This window comes from Polypterus senegalus, chromosome 7 (genome assembly GCF_016835505.1).
Source record: "Polypterus senegalus isolate Bchr_013 chromosome 7, ASM1683550v1, whole genome shotgun sequence".
Classification (NCBI taxonomy): domain Eukaryota; kingdom Metazoa; phylum Chordata; class Cladistia; order Polypteriformes; family Polypteridae; genus Polypterus; species Polypterus senegalus.
This window is the reverse complement of record NC_053160.1, coordinates 136027542-136046767: the sequence shown is the minus strand read 5'-3', so window position 1 is coordinate 136046767 and position 19226 is coordinate 136027542. Positions and strand designations below refer to the sequence as shown.

Genomic DNA, 19226 nt, shown 5'->3' with positions numbered 1-19226 from the left:
CCCATTAGATTGTGCTCCCCAAAATCTGAATTTGTCCTAATCCAGTGGAACAGAGATATGATGTTATGCAGATATGAGTAGATACAATTAAAGATAAGTATTTAGCATTTTTTGTGTTGTTTATAGTGATTATTTTAATATCATCTTATTACTGGTAAAAGATCAGATTCTTTTTATTTGGTTTTGTGAATTTTCTTACTTGTATTTATGTGTGGGTTTTCTTGGGACACCTTGTAAATTCTCCGCACTGTTAAAAGAAGCAGAGGCCTGCTTAATCTCTAAATTACCCCTTAGGGCTGTTAGTTGTGTTGAAATGTATTGACACCTCCTCTATGTTGTAGTCCACCTACTTACAGTAAACAGGCCCCTCCAGAATGGAATAAAAAAGCTTATGGTAATGGCTGAATAGGTCTTTGATATTTTCACTTTGCCTAAAGCACCCTGGAAACTGTCAGAAGAAAGAACAAAAAAGTGGAGCTGGCGTTTGTATTTCGATTTATGTTAACTTATGCTTTTGTGCAGCATTTAGGCATATTTTCTCTCTCTCTGCACTCAGTGTGTCCCAGATGGCACAAATTAAATGAGTTTGAAGCACACCAGCAGATGTTGTTCTCCAGATGGTCCCATGGATGCTTAACAGTATTCAGATGTGGATTCTGTGCCAGCAGCAGCAATAGATACAACACATATTATATTGTAACCAAGTGCCATGTTTTCTGTGCTACTAAATTGTTGGCTGCTGAAAAGCTAACTTTTTTTGAAGCATGTTTTATTTTGAATGCAAGGTTTCAGTTCATTGCAGTGGATTCTGGTTAACATTTTACTGACAACAGAATAAATCCATGACACATCCACCTAATCATTAGTTATGAACAAATTGGCTTTTCCATTCCCCTTCTAAAAACTGAAAATACGCATTGAAGAAACCAAAGTTGCAGTAATGGACAAAAATGTAATTTAAAAATTTTTCTTGTCTGAGTAAAACTCTCTAAGAGATGAACAGGTGGTTGAGAGTTTTTATTAAGTAAACGAAAATGTCAGGAACGCTTGCATTTTCAAGCTTTCAGATCGTATGAAGCACCATGAATGTTAAAAGCTCATATTGAAATTAGAAAAACTGTAATGTTTTTCTTTCTTAAGTTGAAAGAAAATAAGAGATGTGAGAATTAAGTTAACATGGCTACTTTACATCAACCAGCACAAAATGAGGCTAACACTGAAACACTTACTTCCACTCCATATTATTCATATAAAAAGTAGAGTAATCAGACATCTCTAGGAAAGTATTTTATTTTTACTACATATGAAGAACAAATTAGGCTAGCCAAAGTACATGATGTGACCTCGGATTATTGGGCAAGTATTGGAACCCTCAAGTAAAGCTTTTCCTTCTACTTCTGCCTGTATAGTTATTATAATTGTTTTAGTCTGTAAATATTCCATCCTAAAGCTGTTTGACAGAAGCTAATTGTACTTTCTTTACCCAAAGTTGCTTTGTACTTTTAATAAATGGATACTTCCATTAATTAAACTAGTTGTTTCGTTTGAATTTTGTTTTTGTTAAGTATCCTCTTATGTGTAAAACCAGCTGTGAGCACCATTGTTGTTCATGAGGGGGAATGCATGTTATTAATGTCTGTTAGGCTCTTCAATGTCTTCAACATACAGCTGCAGAAATGAAAGGATTTCTCATGGAGTAAATGATTACAGTATGTATAAATGAGTGCATTTCACATCCTTCAACTCCTCATTCCTTGGCGTCCCGCCTTGTACCTATCACTTCCAGGAAACGCGCTGGCTGGCTGGCAGTGAACCTCACCAGAAATGAGGATGTATAGAAGATGAATCAACTAATGGATCAGATCTCAGCAGGTGCTTTGAAATCTGGTTTTAATACTCTGATGAATAATTTTGCGTCATGCAAACAACTCCACAATGTTTTCTTTCTATTTGTGTAAAATGCGTGACCTCATTTGGACTGCCGAGATTGCTTCGTAACAAAACAGGTTCTTCTGTAAGGTTTTATTGTATGCAATTTTCCATGTATGAAGAATATTATAAGAAATGATGATATACTGCACAATGCATGAACACCCTATTTGAAATGTTAGACTACTATAATTAATTTTTCTCACACTTACCTATTACTTGATCTTTAATATGTCATACTAATTCTTGTTGGATTTATGTCTTTACTTTGAACATTTAGCTCAAAATTCTGTCATTTGAATTTCAAGTTGTAGACAAACTATTGGCTGAATTAAGCCAAAACAAGATAAAGGTGCTGAACCTGAAAACAATTTCATTATACTTAAATAATCATTCCAGAGGATAACATGAATTCATCCAGACAAATCAGTGTAGTTAACTCAACTAATTTACCTGAAAGCTGAATTACATTCTCTGAAACACAAGCCAGTTCTGTGAACCAGCATTGACTGGACTGACAGTCTGAGTGAGAAAGTTTCGTAGTTACTCACTAAAGTAATTCTTAAAAGAAATCCACTTACAACTGAATGAAATTAATTAAGTTAATGTAAAGTACTAATTTTCATTAATTTATTAGTTAAATTTCCAAACCTTCTAATTTTATTACTGGCTGTTAGAACAAACTCTCAGCCTAAATAAAATAAATAATTGTAAAAATCCTAAAGTTTATAATGAAATAGTTTTAATAAAACTTTATTTTCATGGTACAGAACTCTCTTTCATGCCATTTAATATATAAAGTAATTGTTATTTTAGCTCATTCTAACAACATCACCTTGCCAACTCAATAAAAGAACACCCTAACAACCAAATTTATATCTTTGTTCTTTTTTATGAATTTAGAGTTTTTAAGATTTCATCTTTGATACGGTCGCTTTGTAATACATTTCCACCACAGTTTCACTTATACTGTACTTCATTTTATTCAGTTGTTCTTCATTTTTTATAGATTTGATTCAGAAATGCAGTTTAATTCACAACTTTTTTTATTAAATCAGGTCTACTTCAGCAAATCCATGACATGCTATAGTTAAAGTCACAAAGTGAATTAAATGTATGTCAGTGAGAGGGTTTGAATCAAGTTAGTTGAGTCAAATAAAGAGAATGCAAGTTCCTAACATGTGCCTTATGGATTCTCTTTGAAGCACTTAACAGTATTGTAGAACTCTGTGTTAAATGATGAAAGAATAATATGATACCGCACGTCTCATTATCGCAAGTTCCTTCTGTAGAACTGTCAGAGAATGCTGATTGACCTTGGGTAATCATACCTTGTGGCATGCCTTCATTACAAAACACTCTGAATAACCTATTTATTAAGCACACTTGTCTAGCTGGCTCTCAATTTGCCCTCAAACAGCATCAGATTTTTAGATCATGCAGTACAGACATACTAGTCAATGTCTACCCCAGTGTATTCGTTAGTACTCCACATTATTCATACAATTTCATCCCACAGACATTAGACTGGATTAAGATCTACTGCACAGGGAGGCTAAGTTGTTCTTGCCTTGTAGCTTTGAGCATTATTATGCTAAAAATCACTGGTAGGCAAACTCATACCATAAAAGTGTATTCCTGATCAGTATTAATTTTAATATATCCTGTGCTATTCAGTCTTTTCTCTTCTTGTATCAAGATTATGTTCAAGAGACAAAATTGGTTCTGCAAAGACATATCCAAACTACATGCAACACTCATCTATGGCCATTACAGGCCACAAGACTACTTCTAGATGGATGTTTTGAGTAATGAACCATTCTTGTATATTTTTTCAATTCCAAAATGATAGATGGATACATAGCTGATATATACTGTACATGTAACTCATTAATGGTCACTAAAATGTAATCAATAGTGCAGACTGATAATTAATGTGAATGCTTGAATAACAGTTTAATATCGCGCATGTAAAAAGTGTTACAAGTCTGGTGCTTCTGAGCACCCCAAGAAGAACACTTTGTGTATATTCTTATCGGTGCAAATTTCATTGAAGGATGATTCACTGGCACTTACTTCAAACAGCTGTGCACATACAGTATATAAAGTATATTGTTTTAACTGATTGAACAGTCATTTACATAGAAGGGTGGGCAAACCTAACATGGTACCACTTAAAATATTACACCTTTTGGCAATTAAAATAAAAAATGGGTCTCCTTTGGTCATAGCATTCACATTACAAATTCTCTCCTTGTCAGTGTTTTATATTTTGTCAGAACTTTTGCAAGCTTTACCTGGAACCTTATCTTTCCTCAAAGATTAATTATATAATTTGATTTACATTTATTTACCTGACGGTTGTGTTATGTTTGATTATCTTGTTTATGCTTATTTGTCGAGGTGCATGCTTGCTTTTTTTTTGTGGTTGTAATGGAAAGTGCAACAAAAGTAGACATAATACAGCAATACCTCTCAGGAACAAATTTACCCCAATGAAATGTCACATGGAAGTAGAGGCTGTCCTCAGAGCATTGGGTACAAAACAAGAATCAGTTCTGGACAAGGCAACTGCCTATCACACTGTGTAAACTAGGGATCAATTAAATGAATGGGAATTTTTTATAGTAACATTAAGAATAAGTATTCAGTCAAAAGCAGTCAAACAGACATTTTATTAGTAGGTTGATTAAATGCCAAGAGAGAATCAGGTAATGGAAACAGAGTGCAAACCTGACAGTTAAACTTCAAATGTGCCTTTTTACTCTTATCAATATTACAATTGCAGATTGACTTTGTAGATGAAGTAACTACAGTTGTTTATATATTAGACTACATCTGATCATTTAGAAAATGAATCCTAATAAAACCTCACTAAAAAGAAAAAAAGCAATGAACAAATTAAAAATGAACAGAGAAAAAGTACCAAGTACAGGCATTTGGAAGAGTAATAAAATGGCTGAAAGGAAATGGGCCTGCTATATTTTTTTATCCAAATTAGAAAAACTTTAACTTTTTGTAAAACTTTCATTTTTTTTTCACTGGTGTCTCATCCAGGGTTGCTTTCTGCATTATGTTTACTACTGGAATAAAATCCAGCCCTCAATAACCCTGTACTTGGATTAGATTATGTGAGTTTCTAAATTGATGCATGGATAAATTTCAACTTCTGACTTTTTTATTTTGTTTATAATTCTTACAGCATTGCAGGGACTGTTTTCTTTGGTGACAGATGCTGATTGTCAAACACATACACTAGAAGTGATGTTAGTGTGTGTTGCTAGAAGCATGACAAGTTATGATTAGTGTTATCTCTAAGCAATTGGATAATTTACGTGTCAGCTTCTTCCACACAGGTAACTATAAAGTTTTTTTTTTTAGGATTTTAATTGAGTATGGCTGAGTTATATTAAAATAATAAATTAATTACAAATGAAACACATGTTCAATTTTGCTATTTAAATTTTGGCAAAAGGCTTATAAGTCAAAGAATGTTAAAGCATTCAGAATGTGTGCTTCACACTTACTGGATCTGAACTGAATATTTAAATAATGAACAGGCAGGGTTAACAAATATATTTTTGATAAGAAACATTTAAAATTCTAAGACACCTTAAAATCACACTTAGAAAAGTCATTATCTGCATATTTAAGTTAAATTTACATATGAAAGTTCAACAGCAGTTAAATTAGTGTCATTTGCATGTGTATAAACTGTAAGTGTTTTATATCCAGAAGTTAAGGAGGGTATACTGGTTTTTCTTCCTGAATTTTTATGGCTTTAAAATATTCACATCTGATTAAGCCACAAATGGCCCTGAATTCACAGCTCTATTATAGACAGCTAAATACGAGAAAACACATCTATAAGGGTTGCCCAGAATGTTTTTAAACTGATTTTTTTTATTATAGCTAATTTCTTATAATAAATGTTTAAAGATACTCATCAGAGGACTCCATTTATTTTCTGCACTCCTTGTTTTTTCCATATATCCCCGGATAACTTAAGACTTGGTGACAATGAAAAACGAAGAGCACACATCCTCTTCTTGAGTCAGTCTGAACCAGTCTTACAACTTCTTTAATAGTCTCATCATCAATACCAATGGATGGGATAACTGAGGGCTCCTAAGAGGCAGAAATCGAAGGCAGCAAGATTGAGGTTATAGGGAAATTGGAGAAGAACTGTCCACTTGAGTTTTGTGACTTCTTCTTTTGTTGTGAGTGGTTGTGTGCTGTTATATTAATGGATGATTTTTACCAACATTATTCTGGGACTTTTTAATATATGAATACTTAAATCTGAGTTAACACTTTCACCACGTAGTAGAGTATCTACCAAAATTATCACTTTTGTACCCCAAAAAACACAGTTTCCATGTTTTTTTCTGCTGAAGAAGTAACCTTAACCTACTTCTTCCAGAAATAGGATGATACCACTAAAATGACTGTCTTTTGGTTTCTGGTTCAACATGAGGGATCAATGTTCCATTCCTACAGTTGATCACAAAAAAAGCTTTCATCCCAAACCTTATAATATGACAGCAATTAAACTTCATGGAACCCAATAAGCACACCATTTTGATTATCCTTAGACACCAATAATTTTGTTCTCACTACAATTTGGGACTGAATGCAAAGCTGCAAACATTCCAGTTACAATCAGTAAATTGATTTGGATGACTTCATCAGTACTTTGAAGCCATAGTAAAATGGCTATACATATATACGTGAAGTCTGTACATTTAACATTTACATTTTCTGTTAATTCTAAATGAAGCATTAAAAGGGTATGCGAAAATTTTTAGGACAATTTTTATATTACTAATAGGATAAATCATGGTGTTTGAAATGTGAAATTAATTTGTTTAATTTTTCTTTTTTTTTGCATGAGAATTTCCATCCATCCATCCATTATCCAACCTGCTATATCCTAACTACAGTGTCACGGGGGTCTGCTGGAGCCAATCCCAGCGAACACAGGACACAAGGCAGGAACAAACCCTAGGCAGGGCGCCAGCCCACCGCAGGCACGAGAATTTCTCATTGTTAATTTTTCTAATTGATATTTTAGCAATGGCATTTTTTTCTTGATGTAATATGGTCATTGCCATTGTGATTGGCCAGTTTGGCATTGGTAAAGCAATCGACAGGAAGTGTCAGGCAAGAGAGACTGAGACACACAATGGCAAGAAAAGGCATAGGGAGGGCGCTGAGAGTCACCTTAAAGAGATAAAGTATTTACAAGAATAGAAATTATGTTTTCACAGTAGGTAATAGTGGTCGTCAAAAAGCAGACAGGAGGTGACAAAGGAAATTGAAATGACAGCACCTGAGAAGCAGGATTCACGTGAATACACTCAAGAGAGGTTTAAACACACGTGAATACTGAGAAATAGAGTATGAGGAACACTGAAAGTACACGTAGGGCAAGAGATATCAAATCATAATTATTATAAAATGTATGCTATTACGTGTCATCGAAAAGAGATTTCAAATATCAAATAGTTTCAACTTTATTCTATTACCTGTCTTAGACAGATAACGTGAATAGTGACACTATAAACACCAGTAATGTTGTTGGTATTCATAACCATTGACAAGTTAAATAAAATATTCATTGTTGAGCTGCATATTGAACAAGCTGTCATAGTGCCACAGTGATTATTGCTGCAGCTTAACAACTCCAGCAGACTGAAACGCTGGCCCAGTCAGTGTGGTGTATGTTAGTATTTTCTAGATTAATCTGTTTTCTTCCCACACACACACATTGCAAATTGCTTTGGATCCTGCCTTGTACTGTATATAGTACTGCTAGTATAATCTCTGGTTCCACTAATACTAAAGTGGATTAAACAGATTAAATATTAGATGGACGGAAGGGATTTAGTAAAAGAAAATGTTAATAGGATTAATAGGACACCTTTTTATCTTTTAAGAATGGTCTTTAAGTTTCAAAACAACAAAATACATTAATTTAGCACAAAGCTAACCATTTTAAAAGGAGCTATACAACTGTGCAGCACAGACATAAATCACCTTTCCATTACATTAGTTAAACAATTATACGGTCAACAAAAGATGCCATGTAATGCTCATGGTCGTTCATCTATAATGCATAGAATGCCTTGTTTTCAGTGTTGCTTAACACATGTAATAGTCATAATGAACTACTATTTTAGAACTGAATACATTACCTTGGTGTTTGTTTAGTATTTAGTCTTGTGGGTCACTGTAAAACATTCATATTCATAATAAAATGATCATTCTCTTAATAAACTTGACATTCTTTAAGGATGTGAATTCATATATTATTACAAATGGATGAGAAGTATAAATGTAATATTTTCATCAATTATAAAAAAGAAAAATAAGTCACGATAAACAACATAGAAAATATATTACTTTTAAATAAAAAACGCCTTTGCTTTAAATTGGCTATATTAAACAAAGCTTTGACATCAATTTAAAATTAATCTACAGCCATCATGGAATCATTAACAAATTATTGAAACAAAAATTGTGATATAATGACAAACTTGTCAATGCTAAATACGTACTTAAAAATAAAAAAAAAATAGTGTATATTCTCTTCCTACTAAGGACCCATAGACAACTGTACTCCTTGACTTATTTTCCAGCTTTTTCACACTTTTGTACACTTGACTCACTGCCATTTTAAGTTGCTTTCAGCTGTATTTCTATGTGGCAATAAGAGAGCCCCCTTGGTCTGGACTGATTATTCACTTCACTGGAGCTGAAGACTGGTTATACAGTAGCTAATTTATGAAAATTCAATGCACAGCATATTTTAATGTCTTGCCCTTCATTTTCAGAAAAGCAAATGTATTTCACATACCTCAGTACTTCTCTTGGGATCTCTAAAAAATAGGTATCTAAGGGAAGTGGTACTTTTAAAATGAGACTTTGAATGTTAATGACTCAGGACATGAGAAACAGACATCTATTCACCTGGCTGTGTCAGCCTGATACATAATTAAGGTTACAATAACATTTGAAATGAGAGTCCTGAGTTCTGGTTATCGGGGCTTGGTGGCACGAACATCATATTACATTGAAGCATAACTGATGACAAGAAAGTAATCCTTAAAGAGGTTTATAGTCCAGCCATTGAGGAGACAGGACTATTGTCTTTTTTGCCATATGAGCTGGTCATTTTCCTTCTTGTAGCTCTGTACTTTGGATTACATATGGAGATGAGCAGCAGACCATGCATCCTTTAGTTGTTTTAATACAGTATTTGCAGACAATTTTGTTATAGACAATGCTATGACCTGTAAGTACAGCCATTATACTAACCTCAGCACCTAATGTTTAAACAGATTTTTATTTGTATGCAGCTTGAAGGTAGATGAATGTAGGCTTTATAAAATTAAAAGAAAAAATATGAGTTTGAATGTTTGTAATAAGAAGAATAATTTTTGCTGGATGCCTGTATAGCCTATGTCAGAGCGGATATTTTAAAAAGTCAAGCTAACTTATTAAAGATATAGAGGATTTACAAAGAAAACTAAATCAGCTGTTACCCACCAACCAATTCATTCTAGCATCTTAATTTTTGTCATGGCGCTAATAATGTAAGTAATATGCCATAAATAGAACACACTCTTCTTAGGTTCAAATTGATTTCTATGAGATGATCATTTGCCACACATACCAAGCATGATACCTTTGCCATATAGTAAATTACCTCTGCATCAGCCTTCCTAATGACTATAGATAAAGATATAGGATGAAAAGTTTCCTTAGAATTAATGAGCCAAATGATGAACCAAAACATAATGACACTCCTATATGAAGCAAAAGACAATGACTATCTCATAACAAATACACAGAAGACATGGGGAGGTAAGAAGACATGAGTGATTTTGATGAAGGTCTTATTGTTATAGCCAGACGGCTGGGTCAGAGCATTTCTGAAATAGCAAAGCTTGTAGTGTGCTCATGGTCAGTCATGGTGAGGACCTAATGACAGTGATCTAAGAGTGTAGACAACCACAAACCACTGACAGAGTGTTCTGCAGCCAAGACTCATCAATGCAAGAGGTCAATAAATGTTAGCCCATCTGGTACAAAACAAAAGATAAGCAACTGTCACACAAGTTGGAGATAATTTAATAATAGTTACAGTAGTAATGTTCCAGGGCTTCAAACCCTCCTGTGTATGGGATTGCATAGCTGGCCAGTCAGAGTGCTCATATTAACCCATGTCCACTGCTGAAAAACTGTCTACAATCGGCACACCAGCATTAAAACTGGAACTTGGATCAATGGAAAAAGGTTGCCTGGTTTTTATGTTCTATCATGTGCTGGAACAATAAGTCCGATCCATGGAAGCCACAGCTTACAGAATTTAGAAGTTTTGCTGCTAACGTACTGGTACCACATACCACAGGACACCTTCAGAGGTTTTGGGGGGACCAGGCCTCAGCAGATCTGAGCTGTTTTGCTGGCACATGGAGGGGCAACAGCATATTAGGTAGGCTGTCATAATGTTTTGGCTCATCAATGTGTACTGTATATATAAAAAGGTGTTCTTTGTTAAACACAGTAAATCCACTGATAGCCAATAGATACCATTTGTGAAAATGTGCTATGCTGTCTGCCAAACTCAAAAATTGACAGATTGTTGCATACACCTGGCAACATGCACTGGCAGCCCAGCTGACTGTAGTTGCCATGTATGTTGTCCCACCTCAATCCAGGCCAACTTCCAAATATTTGACTATCAATTAATAATAAGCATTGCAGTTTACTTTATGTCCAAATAATTCTATTCAGTTACACTTATTTTATTGATCAAATAGTTTTTCTTTACTTTTTGCATTTATTACCTTCTTTTCATTCTCTCATTTCATTTTTGAATTGTAAACCTTCATCACCCATCTGTCGTTCTGTCTAAAACATCAACACAAAACAACTTAATGTGAAATTTATTTTTGTTTATCTGTTTTAATTTTTTGCAGTGGGCTGGCGCCCTGCCCAGGGTTTGTTTCCTGCCTTGTGCCCTGTGTTGGCTGGAATTGGCTCCAGCAGACCCTCGTGACCCTGTAGTTAGTATATAGCGGGTTGGATAATGGATGGATGGCTGGATGGATTTTTAAATTTTTTTATCTCAGAATTGTTTTTTTTTTCTTTTTTCCTTAAAACGGTTGATAATTTTATAATCTAATGTCCCTACTTGAAACAGAAGCATAGTGATGGAAATATTTTACCTTATTAGTTTGAAAAACAAAATGACTAAATAATGTGTAGAAACTTGTCGTATTTGAATAATTTATTTACAATTTTCGTTTCCCTTTTACTGGATTGTTATTGGTATATTAGTAATTTCAAATTATTTTTAAAATACCGTTATGCATTAACGATTACGCTTGAAAATGTTTTTTTTCTTTGATTTGTCAATGAAAACAAGAAAGAAAGTTAAGAAAGAGGATAGCAAATAACATTTGATATAACCTTGGATAGGTCAACAGATGTCAAAGTGTAAGTGTATAAAACATAAGGGATGAAGTAGCTGTGAAATTTCCACAGACTTACTTTCATTATCACCTTATTGTGTAACAGAAATACAGAATTCTCAGTTGTAAATCATGCATGAGTAATTGCAAAAAACCTTTCACAGGTCTTTGGAAGACAAAGTTGCTGAAGTTCAGAGAGAAAAAGTAAATGGTAAATATGATAATGTGTTTTTTGTTTATAAGCTTTAATCAAATTGTTTCCCCAAATGAACTGCTATGATAGAAATTTCATACTTAGTTGATTAATAAATGTTAACTAAAATAAACATAAAAATAACAAATCCAGTAAATATTTTTTTGGTGAGTGCTGCCGTATTTTACTTTACATGCAATAAACCTGTGAATAAAGGAAATAAAAGTGAAGAATAAGATAAAAGGGTTGAATTTCAGTATTTGTGGATAGATAGATAGATAGATAGATAGATAGATAGATAGATAGATAGATAGATAGATAGATAGATAGATAGATAGATAGATTTTTTTCTATAGATAACTTAAGCAACCAAAAGAATTGGCAAACAATAATTATTTGTATCATAAAAGTATCACAAATTGTACATATATATTATGTATATATATGTTTTTTACTCTTGGTAAACTCATAATAATTATAAGGTTTCACCATACAGTCTGCTACCTACAAGTTCCTCTCTCCAATTAGAGACGAGTTAAAAATACATATATAGATTCTAAATAAATTCACCACCACCACTATCTCCCTTAAACATCCTGTATTTTTCACATACATTCACAACATTTCAAGACGTATACAGATGAACAGCAGTTTGATTGTTTATAAATACCAACAAAAAAGACAGATAGATAGATAGATAGATAGATAGATAGATAGATAGATAGATAGATAGACATTTTCTGGATTTATTTATAAAATTTCAGATTAATTTCAGAGACTAAAATAATCTTAACTGTTCTAAGTGTTTTAGAGTCTGAATACATGGAAATACGTGTTTGGGAAATTCTGAAAGACTTTATTAGTCAGGAAACTTATCATTATTGTTTAATGCTATTGTCTTTTATGAGGGAAAAAGCTATTGCATTTTAAGATATTCTTCATATTTTAGAAATATATGAATTGAAAAAATCTCCTCAACCTACATATGGAAACAACAGCAACCTAAAGCATTTGTGAGGCACATATTTCAGAAGACTGGAACAAAAATATTTTACTCTGGCCTTCCTTAAAACAAGACAAAAGAAATTTCAGTTTTTTGAAAAGTGTCAACTTTCATGAAGCAAGTTAACATGCAGAAACAAACTGTCTGTTGTGGCAGTGATATATTCTGCCAGAGCCTGCCAAGCAGACAAGCCTCATAAAACTCCTTCAAGATTTCTTAGAAGTCGAATGTAGTCAAAGGCAGATACATGACTGAAGCTAACACCTGCTGTACACAAACACCTTAGGGGACAAAATGTAAACAACACCTCAAAAGACTCATGGAACACTTTCCTATTTTGAGAATATTTACCTATATCGAAAATCTCAAGAGTAAGACAAATATCTGACAACATTATCATCTCTGACAGTCTCTTTGTATTGTCATGTGAGGAGCGTTTGTAGTGACTTTCAAAAACTTCATCTGAATTCCATTCAAAACCTGTACAAATGTGCTCACCATATGACAAGCAGACAGAAAGACTAAAGGTCTCTTTTCCACAAAGAGTGATTCTGGGGAAGCTGACAGCATAATGATTGTTAAAACATTGTATTATTTTGAAGTATAACATGAGATGTAATTAAGACAGCAAGCAATGCCTGACAAAGGAATATTTTCAAATTCATAATGCAAAATCCTGCACAAACATATGCTATGGTAATTTTCTACTTTGTTCAAATTGTGCATCTTACTGGCTAGTAAATATGAAACTTTCACAAATAGGCTTTCTTTACCATATTGGTAATAATAAACCTCACTCTTTGTTAGGTCACTGAAATGGTATGGTGGTTACCTCTATCTTCCCGGCACCTTACTAGCTATTCCATATTTCTCTGAGTTTACTCTGTAGCTTTAGTTTCTCATGTCACATTTTAATGAAAATGTATGAATTCTTACCTAATAATCCCGATTTAGATTTGGGAAGAAAACTTTGTGAGGAAGCATTGCTGCCTTCCAAATAGGCATGTCCTCTATTTCACATACAAAAATGTGGAATTTCCTCTTTATTGTACTATCATTATTAGTTGTACTGTATTATAAATATCTAAACAGGTAGAATACTTGGTATTAATTTTAAATGCAGTTATGATGACAGGTGACCATTTATCAAATTATGGAATTTTAAATGCACAAGATATTTGCCATTCATGTTTACATTATATAGTAAATTTAATAAAATAATTTAATATACAACTATTTGAATATTGTTTAGTATGTGAAATGTGTAGCTTTTTTCTTCAATTAAATCTCAAAATAATTCATTTACATTTATAGTAACAAATTATTTCTGTCTTACTGTTGAACCCTGTCATCATTTCTTAACCTCCTCAAGCTTGAATCAACTGTAGATAAAGTGCCAGTCCATTCCTGGGCACACTTGTGCACACACTGATAATACATTAGCTTAAAGTTACCAATTAATGTTACATGTAAATCTTGAGGATATGTTCTCAAACAGTAACCAGGCCAGGATTTGAACCTTTGAAATAGCCTTGCTAACCAGTGAGCCACTTTGAAACTCTTGTGTTGTGGCTTGGCTAATGTGACTTCAACTTTGTTGTTTTTATTTTCTCAAAAACTTTCTGTACTGTATACAGTGATCCCTCGTTATATCGCGCTTCGACTTTCGCGACTTCACTCCATTGCAGATATTAAATGTAAGCATATCTAAATAAATATCACGGATTTTTCACTGGTTCGTGGATTTCTGCAGACAATGAGTCATTTAATTTATGGTACATGCTTCCTCAGTTTGTTTGCCCAGTTGATTTCATACAAGGGACGCTATTGGTGGATGGCTGAGAAGCTACCCAATCAGAGCACGTATTACGTATTAAATAAAACTCCTCAACGATATACGATATGCTTCCTGCGCAGTGCTTCGCACACTTCAAAGCTCTAACAGCCCGTATTGATTTTTGATTGTTTGCTTTTCTCTGTCTCTCTCACTCTTTCTGACATTCTCTGCTCCTGACGGAGGGGGTGTGAGCAGAGGGGCTGTTTGCACAGAGGCTGTTTGCTTAATAGATACGGACACTCCCCTAAAAAATGCTGAGACTACCTTCACATTGATTCCTTCATTGAGGCCGCTTTATTGCCGGTGCTTCGTTTACTTAAACAGCCCTATTGATTTTTGATTGTTTACTTTTCTCTGTTTCTCTGACATTCTCTGCTCCTGATGGCACTCCTTTGAAGAGGAAGTTATGTTTGCATTCTTTTAATTGTGAGACGGAACTGCCATCTCTGTCTTGTCATAGAGCACAGTTTAAACTTTTGACTAAAGGGTGTTATTTCATGTCTAGAGGGCTCTAATAATGTTAAAAAACGTATTTAGAAGGTTGTAAACAGGTTTTCTATGCTCTTAACTGCAAAAATATTAGATTTATAAATAAAGAATCCTACTTCGTGGAAATCCATTTATCTGTCTGGACCGGATTAACCGCGATAAACGAGGGTTTACTGTATAACTGTGCGGAGAATATTTATAAACAGTGTGGGAGAGTTTCTAAGGGCTTAAAATATCTAAAAATAACCATACAAGCATATGGTTTCTATTTCGCGGATTTTCACCTATCGCGGGGACTTCTGGAACGCAACCCCCGCGATCGAGGAGGGATTACTGTATCTACAGTACATTATGAGGCTATTTCAGTAGGGATAATTCCATTCATAATAGAAACTCTCGGATAAAATAAAAAATATTCTCATTTTTGATATTGTCTTGTTCCAGAATATGATTGTATAAATCTGTACACTCTCTGTACTCTCTGTACTTTGTTCTTTCTATGCATTTTAATGTCAAGGATTTTATAGTCTCTTTCTTTCTTAATAACATTGAAAAAATGGTTTGGTTTAGAAAATGGTTAGATCTATGTGATTTTCAATGTTTATTTATATTGCACATTTTGATACATGAAAGTAGCCCAATATGCTTTACATTAATCGCTAGAACAATACAGTTACATAAAATAAAATAAAAAAGAAAAGAACAATCATTTATAAAAGGTCTTTTTAGACAGTAAAAATTAGAAAGTAAATGTTCAGCTTAATAAACAAATGTTAAGATCAGGTGGCTTTGTTGGATCTTGGAGTCAAAGCAAAAACTCCTGACTGGGAGGATGCCAGATAAAATAAATCTCTAAACTATATAACCACCTAAAAGCCAAATACTTCTGACCAGAATCTACATCAAGAGATCAAAAAAGCACTTGATATGTCAAAAGAGAAACCAAAATAAAAATTGCTAGAGAAGCCAAAACGAACAACAAGCTATTTTTTGTACTATTCAAATAAAAAGATGATAAAAGAGAATTTAAGAAACTCTTGGTGACACGAATTGAGAAATCATTCAAAATGAAAAGGAAATAGCAAATGAACTGAATAAATATTTCACACAAGTATGTAAAAAGGAAGAAACAAATGGAATAGCTCATGCAGAAGTAAAAACAAACTGAGAGTTCATAGATTTTAAAACAGAAGTATCAGATGTGGTTCAAGTCCCCAATACGTGGAAGACTAATAAAACCCCTGGACCTGGTGGAATATAACCAAGTGCACTGAAAGTAATGAAATATGTAATCTATAAACCCTTATTAGGCATATTTCAGCTGTCTCTTCAGAAAGGAAAAGTATCTGAGGATAGGAAAGTTGCAAATGTCACTCCTTCAAGAATGGAGACAAAATGGATCCTAGTAATTATAGACCAATTAGTTTTAGTACCATGCAAAATTATAGAAACTACAATAAATAAATAAGAAAATTACCTAAATGAAAGTAATATTCTAAATAGCAGCCAGTATGGATTTATGACATTAAAACTGGAGAGATGCAAGACACTGAGGAGGTAGCAAAAGGCCTGGACAACCTTCAGAACTGGGTGAACACATGGAATATGCAGTTTAATGTATAAAAACACAAAGTGCTACATGTGGGCAAAAGGAACATCAATTAGAAATACAAGATGGGAGACACTGTCATAAAGGAAGCAACCTCTGAAAAGGATTTAGGGGTATATGTTGATACAACATTTTCAACAACTAAGAAATGCACAGAAGCAGTTAAAAGAGCATATAAAATATTAGGTTTTATCATAAAAACTGTTGAATTTAACTAAAGGGACATTATGCTCCAACTATATAATGCACTAGTATGACCACATCTGGAGTACTGTACTATGTGCAGTTCCGGTTACCATGCTACAAGAAAAACATAGCAGCACTTGACACTGTGCAGAGGAGAGCAGCCAAGTGCATCCCAGGACTTAAGGACATGTCCTATTCTGACAGATCCAGAGAATTACAACTGATTAGTCTCACATAGAGGAGACTGTGTGGGGACCTAATCCAGGTATTTTAAATCCTTAAAGGCATTGATAAAGTACATCTAGAAACATTCTTTCAGCTTAAGAGTGAATCACATACTTGAGGACGTCAGTGGAAATTAAGGGGAAGTGCACTTCAAACTGAAGCCAGGAAGCACTTCTTTATACAAAGTGTTGTGGGACTCTGGAACAAACTACAGAATCATGTAGTTAAAGCAGAAGACTTGACAAAAACTGTTACTGGTTATATATTTAATGTGCATATCAGCAATAAATTCTGGGAAAAGTACATGTTTCTGGCAATTTTTAAGACAGGTAGCACCATGTGGTATTAACATATGAAATACATTTTCAGAATGTTTTAGTATCACTTTTACTGTTTATGCAGGCTGGTTATCTGAACAATAGAAGAAATCAAATAAACTTCACAATTTACAAATTAGCTCAAAAACAATTAAGAGTCACCAAGTAAAATATTACAAATATTATAAGAATTTAATATCTGCTATTATGAGATAGGTTGATGTGGTGGATAGCGCTGCCATCCAGCATTCTGGATTTGTATCTTGTGGTTGTCCATTGCCCAAATGGAGTTTTCACATTCTACCGGTGTGTGAGTGGTTTTCATTCCACACAATCAAAAACATGCAGATTAGATTAATTTGAATTTCAGAGTGATGGGTTAGTGGATTTGAGAATGTTCTAACTGTAAAATCACATGCGATAACTAAGAATTTCTTCTGTATCACCAGCAGAAAAGACGAAAACACTAAATTCTTGGTATTGCAGATATTGAAGGAAATACATAACCTATAGGTCTTAAAGATCCTTGAGACAAACAAATCTATAGCCACACCAGTTGACAGATCAGATTTGTACTCAGCAGTCCAACTCTGTCTAACTGGATTGTTGATGACCACTCAACCTGAAGAAAAGAAGTTCATGCATTATTAATGATATATGAAAGTATCAGTGTGGAATTCACTCAGGGAATTGAAAACATTGACAAATATCTCATAAATATGTGTTAAATAATCAGATCAGAATGTAAAATTTAAAAGATATAGTATTTGTAAACATGAATTAAAAATGTGTACTACAGAAAACAGTGTATTTACTTTGTGCAGGGTAAAAGTTTAATTTTTCTTACACTGCACACTCCCTGGTGAGAACTGTTTGAGAGTTTCCAATTTCACATGCTTATTTTGATAATTTTTGCCATAATGTTAAAAATGAAACATAAGCCTTTTGAGGCAATAAATCATAAGTTATGGTGAGAACCAAACTTTCACAAGTCTAACATTGGCGTGAAAACTGGTGGCCACTTAAAATATCATACCATAGCAATCATTACTTTTTAGTGGTTTCATGCTCTTATATTCACTTTGGGGTGCAAAGTAGACTGTGAAATATTCAACTTAATTCATATTTAAAAGCATGATGACATAAATCATTTTTTTAACTTGAGCATTATTTCCAAATAGAGGCTTATAATAGGAAGCACATAGAAAGCAAAGATCATAGACTATGCAGTGAACCATTAACTCTAGACATGCTGGCTGTCTTAATTGCTCACAGACAGTTCTCTTTTCTTCAATGGGCAAAAGGTCTCTCTCCTATTGCCAGAATGGAAAGAAAATTCAAGTACTTAATAAGAAAGTTTAAATAAATCATTGAGTTACTGTATGTTCACTATTTCCTATAATTGGGATTGTCTTCTCCAAGCTAAGCAGAGTTGGGATATTTTAACATAAGTTGCTCCATGGAATAGCCTTACAGGGGAAGTTTCCTCTTTTCTCTGACCTCTTTGTTTTGGTGATAACTCCCTTTAAAATCCTATTGTCCATCTGGAGCGTGTCCTGTAAGATGTAATTCCAGTTGCTTCCTGAAAAAAAAACAGAGTAGGCTTTAAGGTATCTGCATTTCTCAGTCCTCCTTTTCATGATTTTCTCTGTGCTTCCATCATATATTTTTGTATAAGGAAGTGGAGGTTAACAGCAACAGAGCCCCACAAAACAGTCTGACAGTGCAAAAGAACTAACTTGATTACAGCATATTCAATAGGAGTAGCAGTTGTAAAATATATAAATGAAAAAATGAAAATAAATTTGCAATCTATAAAAATTGCTGCACCTTAAGTAGTGGTCACTATGCTATTTTAATTTTTTTTTCTAAAATGAATTTAAGTAGGCTGTGATTAAAAGAAATCTTATTTTTTATAATACTGAGATAAATATTCTATCTGCTTCTGGATACAAT

General features: G+C 33.7%; 1 protein-coding gene across 7 annotated transcripts in view; it reads left to right on the top strand.

The window, feature by feature from the left end:
• mef2cb (myocyte enhancer factor 2cb) overlaps window positions 1-19226 on the top strand; it is a 189316-nt gene that overhangs the window by 28492 nt on the left and 141598 nt on the right. Inside the window, exons 1-2 of one of the 7 annotated variants that reach the window (XM_039759318.1) lie at window positions 5202-5285; window positions 11576-11622. The exons of the other annotated variants lie outside the window; for them this stretch is intronic. The gene's annotated coding sequence lies outside the window, so the exon portion shown is untranslated. Of the gene's footprint in view, window positions 1-5201; window positions 5286-11575; window positions 11623-19226 lie in introns of those variants that run through there. 7 annotated transcript variants of the gene reach the window in all.